Source organism: Condylostylus longicornis, unplaced genomic scaffold, assembly GCF_029603195.1.
Source record: "Condylostylus longicornis isolate FDR11 unplaced genomic scaffold, ASM2960319v2 ptg000033l, whole genome shotgun sequence".
NCBI lineage: Eukaryota > Metazoa > Arthropoda > Insecta > Diptera > Dolichopodidae > Condylostylus > Condylostylus longicornis.
Genome location: NW_026578002.1, coordinates 1219536 through 1232593, shown reverse-complemented (window position 1 = coordinate 1232593; position 13058 = coordinate 1219536). Strand labels below are relative to the sequence as shown.

Here is a 13058-nt window from a genome sequence, read left to right as displayed (position 1 = left end):
ATGAACGTTTCCTCGTGAGAAAAGGAATCAAACATGAGAAATGAATTCATTGAACTGGTTCCTATTGTAGCAACCATTTTTTACTTTTTTTTAACAACCGTTGTGCATACGGCATACAATCATACCAAGATAGGTAGATTTGAAATGGCTATAGGGATTGGTATTACGATGGTGTTATATTCGACGTCCATGGGTGCATTGAACACGTTTCTCTATTGGCTTCCGACAGAATTACATATTGATAACCAGTTATCACAAACGTACCGTCCGGGTAGTATTATTGGGACACTTCTTGCCGAAATGGCCGATGTATTCACGGACACGAAATTTTGACAGAAACTTTCGTATCGAGCTTCCTTGTCGTGGCAAATGGAAAGCGCTGGCTTTTTTGATGGATTTTAGGGTGGCTGTATTCACCGTTGGTTCCAAGAATAGGAATGGGGCCGGTGCTGCAAAATTCTCCGCGACATATGGGGTATTTTAATTGTTTCGATTTCCTAACGAGTCATGTGTGTCTGTCTACATGCGGAACAGCAAATAAAATATAGCCAAAGTACGACATTAACAATTGGGATGGGCTCCTGGCAACGTCACATAAAATGAGCATTGCCGCCCTGAAGGTAATCTACAAGCAACATTGATCATTGGGCGAGCATTCGGCTAGGCTGAAATTTATCTTCAATATAATTTACCGTACCTGCCGGGAGATGGGCAAAAAGAACACGCTTTTCAATTGTTTTTATCAATTCTTTTAATTTATTTTTAATTTTAACGTTTCCAAATACAAATTATTTCTCTCGACTTTAATTGAAGTCTATTAAAGCGCTATTAAAAGATATGATTTATAACATGAAATGTATACCTGTCTTAAACTAGAATAATGTAGGAGTGCAATAAAAACTTACCGTTAAATCTCTCCATATAATGCATCGTTCTCAAACCAAAAGTCGAACACCTTTAAAGAAAATAAAAGGAACATTTATTATATAAAAGTTTGTTGTTTTTAATTGAAATTCTTTAGGATTTATTATAATTTTTTTTTATTGTTAAGCGCATTCTGTATAGATATACAGAAATAAATGTTACTAATATGCTTAAAATTTTAAAAATTTTCTATTAAATTTCTTGACACATAATTTCATTTATAAGTATAAAACTAAATTATTTATCTGCGATATTATCAATTTTAACTAATTCTCATTTACTATATATACCATAGATTAAGGGCGTATATATATATATATATAATATAGAATAATAAATTGTCTAACACCTTTCCCATACATGTATGTAATGCTAAAAGCTTTGGATATTAAAACTAAAACATCTTACACTAAATATGTCTGTGCCATTAATAAAATGAGAAAAATAAATTAGAAAAAGGATATTTTTTTTATTATTATATACCAATATATACATATCTATATTGCATATTCAATGTATACATACACATATTTACATTTGCATATAATATTGTTTGAATATTTACTAAAGGAATTATCAATCTCAGTGTATTTTAATATCGCATTTTAATATTAGAGAGTATATGCAGTTTATCTTGGGTGGGCCATTAATGACTTTCTTTTCGAAAAAAAATCCTTCTATAATTTTTTTCATATGACAAAGTTGGGTTAAAAAACAAGCATCTATGTCAAGTCCAACCTCCTTCTGCTCATAAGGATTTGAGCACAAAACCGAAAAGCTCGTTTGTATCAAATATACAAAAGTATTAAAGCAAGTTTAAAAATACTACTTGATGGAACAGATTTATAATTTCGCTCAAAAAATTACTGCAAAAGATATACCTGCAGTATTCATACGTGGGAGAAATAGATCAACGAAACTTACACAACTGTGATATAACATTAAAATTTTATTTACTTAACCTTTAAACACTTACTATCAACAACGACTTAAAGCAACATTTTAAAGACAATTCAACTCCTAAAGCCTGAAAATGACAAACCAATAAAGACGCAAATGTTCTACTCCATACTGTTTTAACTTAGTTTAATAATAAGGCCAAATATTTTTTAATACGCTTAACAATTTCCTTATTTCCAATAATGCAATAAAATTTGTGATCTTTTTGATCTACTAAGCTATAAATCTTACTTAAAAGACACTCCCAATACATAATAGAAAAAGTGTATTTGTGTGTTTTGTCTAGATATGTTTGTGTATATATGTTTAGAATGCAGAGAAAGATAAAAATGAAAAAAAAATTTTTTTTAATTAAAAGATTCATTCACAGCAAGCAATTTACTTTTCTTTCATTTTATAAAGGTGCACATTGCACTATCATGCTGATTAAAATTATTCAAAATGAAACTTTATTCTACTATGAAATGTTTATGTGTATATATATCAACATGTGTGTATGTAGTATGTATGCTCATGGATAAATAACTTATGAAAATATTTAATTTATAATATTGTACAAATTAATTTTTGTTGCATTTATTAAATGAAAAACTCATATACACACAGACACTTACAATTAAAAGATAAAAAAAAAATAAGTCAAAGTTTTTTTAATAAATTAAGAGAAGAAGAACTTTGGAATCTTAAAGTTATACATTTAATAAATTATAATTTTTTTTTAAATGATTTCGAAAAAATTTTTCAGAAACATGTATATTAGAGTGTACTCGTAATATAATTAGAATTTTGAAATGAATGTTCTTTGATACACGTCCATTACTATAATTTAATTGAGATTAAGAGAAAATTTTATTGAAGATCAATATTGAATTTTATAACTACTCGAATATTAGTAAATCTTATAATTAATGTGTGTATAGGTTCATAAAAACCATAATAAATGATTTCAGTAAATATTTTAAACTGTACTATAATCTTATCTTTGTTTTGCAATATGTTCTCTAATGAACTGTATATTGATCTCCTCCCAAAATTTATTACAAATTTATAAACGCTTTATACACCGTCTTTATGTCGGCAATATTCTGTCTTCTGTTAATACTCTATTCTTCTCCTTCGCCCCCGCCTTTAACGGGTATTGACTTTGCCTGAAAAGCGAAAGTTATACAGAAAAGTCTGAGAAATTTAAAATTCTCTGATTATATTAGATGTATGAAAAGGTAAATTTAAATAATTTAAGTAAATCTATATGATTGGTTGTAGTTTGCAGAATAGGGTAATGATGAAAACGCGACCTAAAAGATCTATTGTGCTCCCAACACAAGCACCCAGTCTCCCGCCTAGAACATCCTTTCGACCTCTACCCTTCTGATAAATCCAAGTAACTTTTTCGGGGAGATATCCGAGTAACTTTTTCGGGGAGGGCCCGCCCAAGGTATTATTTTTCCCAAGCTGGAGGGTATAATTAGATTTATGATATTATAAAGAAATTAAAAAATAATTGAATGTAAAAATTTATTAAGTAAATGAATTCTTGTTGCTAGGTTATTTAACCATTCTTTGAAACAAGCGCATTGTTAATTTTTTAAGAACAAATTCCTTCATAAGCTCCTTCAAATTTAACCTATCGAAAAAAAGCTCTTTTAATATACAATTAGCAAAATATCTACATTTACATAGCTAGATTTAAGATTCAATGTACATATTTTACTTTTTGCTATAGCATATGATACACTTACATACATATTAAAATATAGTCTCTATATTTGATTTTTACTGACGTGTGCAAAAAATATTGAACTGGAAATTGTCATTGTCATCAAATATTAAATATTTTTTTTGGAATTGCAAGAATATTTAAATTTTTGTCAAATTATAATCCTAAATTTATGCAATTTTTCATAATTTTCTTTTTAAATTAAATTTCGATTTAAAATTTATGTCAAATTTTATTTAAAACAAAAAAATATTTTTTAATATTTTTTGACATCTCATATGCATATAAATTGAATTTGAAATTGGAAGGATAATAAATACTTGAATATTTCAGATTTCTATTCTTAAGATCAATATAGATTTGCCAAATGCAATGCCGGAAAAAATCTCACTTGAAGTTCAAGCAGATCAGATTTAGGGTTTTATATTCTAATTTAAGAATTCTACTCCACTACAAAAAATAAATTATAAATTGTAATTTTTTACTGATAAAAATTGCTGCCGTGTAAAATTACTCTCTGATAAGAGAAAAACCTGCTGTTAAAAACATTTTCTTTTAATACATAAAAAAAGTTCTGAAAAATGAAAAATCTATATAGAGGGTACAGACATACCCATATAAATAACGGTAACTCATATAAATACATAATGTATAACGGGGACATTATTAAATTTTATCTTTCATACTGTACACCAACACGGAACGTATAATCAAATCACTGTGTAAAAAAAACTGTCCATATGAATATTTATAGTAATATTAAATCCCATCGTTGCTACGTGACATTAATTTATTCATAATATGCATACTTCAATTAAGGATTTGAGAAATTACAATTTTATAAATACATAATAAATAACATGCTGATGAAACAAAGTAGAGCAGGCTATGTGATCGGAATACCATACGAATTTTTAAGAATTATATGAGTAATTATATAAATGAAAAAAGGTTTACAAATGCAGTCTTTACAAAATTATGGAATGAACAAAACAATTTAATTATTGTGGATAAAATCGATTTCGGAGTTAACTACAAAATTACTTTTCAAAAGAAGTACTTTTCTATTCTCGAAAATATTTTGTGATAATGAAGGAATATATACAAAGCCATATTTTCATAGCAATACTAATTCTACAACGAAACTCGTTTGTCCAGTATTCGGAGCTTGAAGCCTTAATAGTTTCTGAGATATATATAATACAAATATATTATGACAGTCACTTAAACCCCTATATTTTGATCTGAATCAATTGTTAAAACGTCATTAAATATATGTAGTATTTACCTTAAAAAATCTTTAAAAGTTCTGTACTCCCAGCTTATTGCGTTTTGAGATATCTCTGGAATGAATGAACAGACGGACAAACAAATTTCGTATATATGCATATAATGAAAATAAAAATCGACTTCAAGCCACCACTCAATAAAATCGCCAACAAAATGCAAACCCCGTGTCGAAATTGATAACCAATCAAAATTGTCAGAACAATAATGTCAAAATTGTTTTAAATCATAAACATAACAACTATATAATTAAAACCATCGTGAAATATAATTTGATTAAAACGTTGTCTCTCTCTTTCTTTCTCTCTATAACACAAAACTTAAATCCTGTTAATGATTTGAATTTATTCTGTTTGATAAAAAAAATACCAGTGGTAAAAAATGACTGGCACTTATATGGAATAAATTAAACTTTAATTTGTATGTAAGAGTGTCAATCTTCTGTTATCATCATTTTACAATTTAATACCGTAAGGATTGGTTATTTTATTACATTAAATCGTTTTTCATTTATTATTCTTTTATGTAATACGTAAATAAAAATTGGAACAATTAAAATTGTGTAATAAGTGTTTGAAATTAAAAAATTTCTCTTCACACAAATTCTGATTGTATGCCATCATCTTGTACGTCAAAGTGAAAAGGACTCTTCTTAATAGTAAAAAATGAAACTGACTAAATTACTCCTTACACAATTGAATTTTTTTGTTAAAAAAATTATTATTATATTTTTTACCTCTGAGGGACAAAAAGAGAAAAAAAAAGAAACGAATGTGCAAAAGAGAAAAGAAAATTATTATAAAAATATGACAAATAATTTGTCATGGCATTTTGGAATTACAAAAAACAAAAATTCATTTACAAAAAAAAAATGAGAAAATTTTTTTTTAAGAAAACAAAAAAATTTTTTTCTTTTCTTTGTTTTCCCCAAAAGTTGACAATATGTCGACATTTTTGGTACCCAACGCAACTTTGAAAAGTTTATTGTTATAAAATTACATGCGGAATGAAAAATTTTCACATCCTTAAAGTGTTCATTAGTGTGTCTTGTATTGTATTACGGATTCCATTCCTGTAAATTTTCATATAAAAATGACAAATAGAGCGAAAGAGAGAGAGATAATAATAAAACATAAAAAAGAAAGTGAAATCATTTCAATCTTTGTACTTTCTTCAAGTGCTTTCTAATTTTATTCAGTCTTGCCACCCATTTACAAAAGTTCTACCCGTTTCAAGATAAAAAGATGAAATATTATGAAAAAATAGAGCTTTAGATCCGTATTCCCTCCTCTCAATTAAGTTGTTGCTCATATGAAAATAGTATAAACGCATATTTTTGATGAATTATTGTGCCCAACCCAAAAACAATTTATAAATTCAAGAAACAGAAACAGCTAGGAATTATTTCTTATATTACAAAGATCTTAGAACAAATGTCAAACTGGCGAGAGAGTTATCGAAAAATTAACTGTTATCTCAAACTTTCAGAGCAATTTTTTTAAAAAAAAAAAACGGTAACTCGATTGTGTTTCAAATTTACATTTTATAGACTTCGATCAAATTTTTATTTTACTAGTACAATTATCCCGAATTATTTACTCCCAAAATTTACAAAATGTCAATTTTTAGTCCTCTATCTATTCGATAATATATAACTATATAAATCGAGCCCTTTAAATTGTTAAAGGGAAATGTGCTATATTACAAACCATGGGTTTGACGACTATACTTATTTTTTCTTTTAATTAAAATTTTATAAAGAACAACTATAGTCGAAAATTTTATATAAATTTTGTAATTTTTTGTAACAAAAATTTAAATAAAAAATTTTCTACTTACATACATACATTTTAAATTAGTTTTACAACTTGAAAAGAGAAAGTTACACTTCATATATTCTTGTTGAACAATAATTTATGACTTTAATCATATTTTAAAAATTTTAAAAGTAAAAGTAATAAATTCGCGTCAGATTTCTCTTAAATTATTGAAAACTGTTTTTGTACTTAAAAGATGATGTTGTGCTTACCTTTTGGTGGAGATGTAGAATATTAGTCTGAATAGTATGAAGTAAAATTATAATGGAAAAATTAATAGAGCTTGTAACATAATAATGCAATTATATGACTAATTAGGTCAATTAAAATCCCCTAATATCCTGATAAAACATCTTAGACCGTCACTTCTTTTGTTTTCATCGAAATTTGATAAAGCTTAATAGTTTCAAAGAAGTGATTTATTGCTAAAGTTGCCAAAAATTTCTTGTAAAATTTACGTTCAAGAGCAAAATGCTGTTAAAGTCATCTCTCGTATTGTATGCAATGTGATCTGTAAAAAAACTATTCTAGACCACTGTTAATTAATTTATGATTTTAATTTTGAAAGTGGGGCTAATAAACACAGACGCGTAGGCAATTCATTAAATATTTAATTTTTAATAAAATATTTTTAATTTATTTTTCTTAAATAAAAATTAAATTTTAATATGAAAAAATTAAATTTTATAAAGCAATTAATGCAGTTATTTAAATTTGTTTAATAATTGAAATCTATTATTTCTAAAAATTTTCATAATTCACAATTCTATACGTAAGTATATACACTTGGTTAGACACAAGGGTTTGTGTATTTTTTTTTGATATTGTGTTATACAACTTACAACTTATCTCTCAACTTTAATATTATCTACATAGATGTCAGTATCATTCATTCATTCGGTTTTTTGTTTTCCTTATTGGTCCTCATTTATGTCTAAATTTTGTGTAAAATAAAAAATATAAATAATAGTTTTCATCCGAAACAATAGCATATAACAATAAATAATATGTGTATAATAATTTTTTTGTAATAGTGCAATACATTGAGAGAATAAAAAGAAGATAAGGGGTACCCAGTCAACTAAAGAAGGCATTTTTTGTAATTATTTTTCAGTAGATATGTAAGCTATAAATATGTTACACTGTTAATTCTTCTGGCAATGTGTGGTAATGGAAAACTAAAAACTTAACAATAAAATAGTGTAATAACGAAATTGCTAGCTCCGTTTGAATGTCAAGGCAAAACATGTAATTTTAATTCGTAACAAGTTGCTGAAGAAATTGGGTAAAATAATATATTTTACAAATTATTATTGAAGATGCTTGGCAACCCATAACTTCGATCTTAAAATTATAATTTCTAAAAAAAACTTCCAAAATGTTTAAATAAAATCCTCCAATCGGTTTTGTAACACGCTAAGTGTGTTAATATATGTTTTCTACCTCCTAGACACTCATCATTCACCTTCTATTCCACGATCTTACATGCTAGCATGCATATGATACTAAGATCACTCTCTAATACACACATGAATGAAGAAATGATCGTATCAAGCACAAATTTAAAAAAGAAAATGTTTCTTAAAAATCCTCCTGGTTAAGAATATTTTCATCATATCAAGCCCTATTTATGTACATTATACAAATATTTTATAATAATATTGTGTATATAATATTCATGTATGTCTATTATCAGATTATAATATATATATTTTAGTTTTAGGCATTTATGGTGATAGAATGTTTTATTTCTCTATTTTTACATTTTCAATTAATACATTTATATTTATTTGGTTTTGTTCCACATATCATAGAATCGCATATATTTAGGTCCTTTTTATTTGTTTTTTTTTTCTCTCTAAAATTCCTTAATATTCAATTTTCCAAAATAAGAGAAAAATAAAAAAAAATAAATGTATGTACATGTTTATGTACAATTGTACATTTCTCTATGGTTATTCTTTCCTCAATTGTCAGGAAAAGTGGCAAATAATTCTTCCATATTGTTTTATGTTGGAAAATATTTTTATTATAATATATCCTTTTCTAAATATCCTCATCTCAATGGAAAATAAGAAGCATTCAAAGCATGTATAAAAGAAAATTTATATAATGGGAACTAATAAAAGCATAAATTGCATATATGTACGTACATTTCATTCTGCATACAAAGAAGTATATATACTTTTGTACATACCACATATGAACATATATGTATGATATTTGTACACAAAATAGTATCATGTAAATATGAATGTGAAAAACAATGGAAAATAAAACAGAAAAAAGAGAAATATAATAATAATATTCTCATAAAACAATGTCAGAAGTAAAAAACCTACACGACCAACTTACATAAATCCTTTCAATGTCCTTATTTTAGTTATTTCATATTTATTTATTTTTTTTTTTTGTATTTTGTTCGCCCTCCTTAGAGATCCATCAAAGTCATATTTATTTCTTTTTTTTTTCTTTTCGTCTCACTAAGATAAATTAAAAATAAATACAGTAAAATGTTTTTAATGTGGAAATTTTTCTCTCTCAATCTGTAAAATCTGATAAATTAAATGGTATTGTTGTTATGCTTTCCTAAATTTTAAATTATTTGAGTTGTGATATAATTTAGCAATATGTAATTTTTTATTTCTCTTAATTACTCAAACTGTAATACATTGAAAGTATAATTTTTAAATACTGCTCCCATCCGTTTGTACATACATTTGGTTTTAATTACCGTCAATTTTTAATAGAAGCATCTGCATTTCATTTGCAACATGTTTGATTATAATGATTGATTATGTTTTGTTGAAGGCATTATTTTTCTATTTTGTTATTTTTTTAAATTTTAATAGTTTACAAAATTTTTATAGTTTTTACAATTTGGATAGTTTTTCTTAGTATCAAAAATTTTAGTATAAAACCATTTATACTCCTTCCATGTACAACATGTTTGAATAATAAATAATATAGTTCTATTCTGCTGAAAGTATAATTTTTTCAATTTTAGAATGAAAAATTTAGAAAACTTTTAAAATCCACACATTTGTACATATTTGAAGTTGATCAGAGTTCGGATAAAAAATTTTACTTCAGTCATTTAGTAATTTCTTTACAACATGTTTGATTGCTTGGTAAAATTATGATTGATTCAAGTAGTATAATACTCCATAAGAATGTTATGGTTCTACTTAGGAAAGAATTTTATTACATGTCGGATTTGAGTAATTTTGGATTTGATTATTACATTGGGTGATTTTTTTTAAAACTTAATCAACTTAATTAACGGGAAAGTATTTAGATATAAATTTAAAAAAGGACAACTCAATCTATTTCAATTCATTTATTTTACTTCAATTTCATTTTAAATCGGTAATCGGATTATAAAGATTAATCAAAAGTTTCTAAAGTTTCAACAATAATTAAATTGAAAACATATATTAAAATCAAAAGGGATTATAGAAAGTTTGTCCTTTATATAAGATTTCTTCAGTATTATTTGCTTTTTTTAAATGCATAGAATCTGCCAATTACTTATAAATGTGCTGCCTGCAAATGAAAAATTTTTTAAAAGACAAAAATATGGAGTAGGTCATACGATTTCAATTTCAATTTTTTTTTAAAAGGGTAGAATATAAGATTATATTAGGTAATCTAATTTTAACATGAAGTTTTATGAGAAAAGTTGCTTTGATTTCAAGTCAAAAGAAAATACAATTAAAATATTTGTAGCAACTGGAATTGATTAAATTCTTTAGATCTTTAAAATTTTAATAAATTTGATTCTATATTTTACGTACCAGGTCAATAAGCTTGTATAATTATCACTATTGTGGAAAAGCACTGAACAAACGTGTTAATACCAATATTTCATGGGAGAAATAGTGAATACAGTAAAAAAAGATGACTTATAATTTTCAAGTATAAAATACATGACCTATACGTTTTATGGTATTTGGAGTGCCCCCTTTTGGTCCATTTGCAGATCCGGAGCTGCTACAACAATAGAAATGAAATAAATACTGGAATCAAGTGCATATATTGAATATGTGAGGAAAAAAGAATCACGTCAAAATATTTTCGTATTTCAATTTTAATGTAAAATAATACTCAAAAAAATAAACTTGAATATGTTATTGGCACAAAAATGAAATGTTAAGTGGAAAACACATCAAATAATTGATTTTAATTATTTAATTAAATACCGCTATAGTAAAATATTTTGTTTACTCCATTCATTGGCATTCCAGAATGAATGTGAGGTGATGGCACATAAAATGCTCCTTTTTTTTTCAAATACTTTTTAATATTTTAATAATTGCCTTGAATATTGAAAATGCTCTTATATACCATTATCAGAAAGTTCCATGAAAAAATGCACTATGAAGTTTACCATAATGTCTGAAGTATTCCAATATTAAATTAATTATTAACGAAATAATTATTAAAAGTACAATTTCATACCCTTATTATTTTATTAATTTAACACTTATGGTTCATACCACAGAATTTATTCAACCAGAAAATACATAATATTTTATATATGTTTGAAAATCAATTGTGTAAAATTTTCATTTTCAAAGTAAATAAAATAAATTTATGGTTATAAGAGTAAAAAGTGTTTGGAGTCCAGTTTGGAAGTCTTTAATATTTAGTTACGAAAAATATTTACAATTTATAATTAATAAATTTGCTTAACCCACTTTGACAGTTTATGGTTTTTCAATATATATCTTGGCAAAAATTTGAGTTAGCTTCCTTTGGCAACCTGGATCCGAAAAGTTTCAGTGTCAAAAATTCTCTCTCACTACACTCAATCGAATATTTTTTGTTGCAAGTCTTTAGCTCATTTTCAACTTTTCCTATATTATCTTTGTATTCCATTCATAATCAGCGAACAATGGAGAATGCAGGGCAAAATAGACTATTGTTTTGTAAAGTAAAAAGCATTTTAAAACTCCGAATCAAAATCATTCATGAATTCGGAATAATGGAATAAAAGTTTGGAAATTAAATCGAATTAACATGTGAAATCATATTAAAGGTGCACTTACAACTAAAATTTACATTTTTTCTTTTTTGAAAATGTCAAATAATTCACTGGCAATAATGAAGCGACCCAGTATTGAATAATTTCTTACACATTTTTATTAGTTTTAAATTGAGAGATTCTACTGTTAACATGTGTATGCATAAAAAAGTAATAATAATAATTATGTATATTAAGCATACATATAATATGTAAATAATAAGTATATGTATGCATATGTATTCGTATGTAAACACACATAATAATATTAAACATAAAATTTGTGTGCATAAATAATAAAATAAAATATTTTACTGAATGTTATATATATTAATAATTTATTTCATATTTATATAAGATTATTTGATATAAAAATAAAAACAAGTACACTATAATTTATATTTGAGAAATTCTTATTTTCATTTAATATATAGGACAATATGATTAAGGAATACCAAGAATATAGAGCTATATATAATACTTTACTGAGTCCTTTATAAAAGACAGAACTTTTTTTTTTAGTGTAATATAAAAATTAACTTAAAAATGAAGTAATAAGAAAAATGTTTATGACATTAGTAAATATTTTATTATTTTCATTAATAAAGAAATGGAAGGGGGGGGGAGACATTTTATATAAGATGTTTTATAAGTGCAATAAAAATGTAATTTTTCTCTTTTATATGTAGGGTTACAAGAAGATCATTTTTTTATTGTTGCAAATATGTAAAATTTATTTAATTTTTGGGAAAGGAAAAGCTTTCAAATAATTATTTTATATTATATATGAATATATATGAGTGTACACGTACACATATTATATGTCCTTACAATGTATCCTTGAAAATAATTCAATAAAATGGGATTATGAATAAAATAAAATAATTTTTCTCATTAAATAATAATTTCATATAAGTTACGATATTTACGATATATTTTGCAATAAAAAAGTTTATATTATTTTACTGGTATTTAATAGTCACATTCTTGGACGATGAAAGATCAACCACAATTTGCAAGATTTAACGACCATTTTTTGTAGATAAAGACTATAAATAAATTTATTATTATTTCATTAGCTGAATTAAATTATATTTTGTTGAAAATAATAAGGTGAATTTACATAAAAGATTATGAGTTCCAAGAAAAACTATCTCTTATTTTAACATATGGTGGACCGGTCATGAGTTAACTCGTGTTTTTATGGCCGAACGTTGTTGATCGGCCCCTATAAACTCGTGATGCGTTTTTTTTTTCGCATCGCTGTTGTTTTTTCTGTTGGCGACCTTACAGTGGCAATTGTTGGTCAGTATATAGTTACTGCCAG

General features: G+C 25.6%; 1 protein-coding gene across 1 annotated transcript in view; it reads right to left on the bottom strand.

Moving 5' to 3' along the window:
* LOC129608686 (palmitoyltransferase app) overlaps nt 1–13058 on the bottom strand; it is a 124839-nt gene that overhangs the window by 59515 nt on the left and 52266 nt on the right. The window contains exon 2 of the mRNA XM_055520349.1: nt 906–955. The gene's annotated coding sequence lies outside the window, so the exon portion shown is untranslated. The remainder of the gene's footprint in view (nt 1–905; nt 956–13058) is intronic.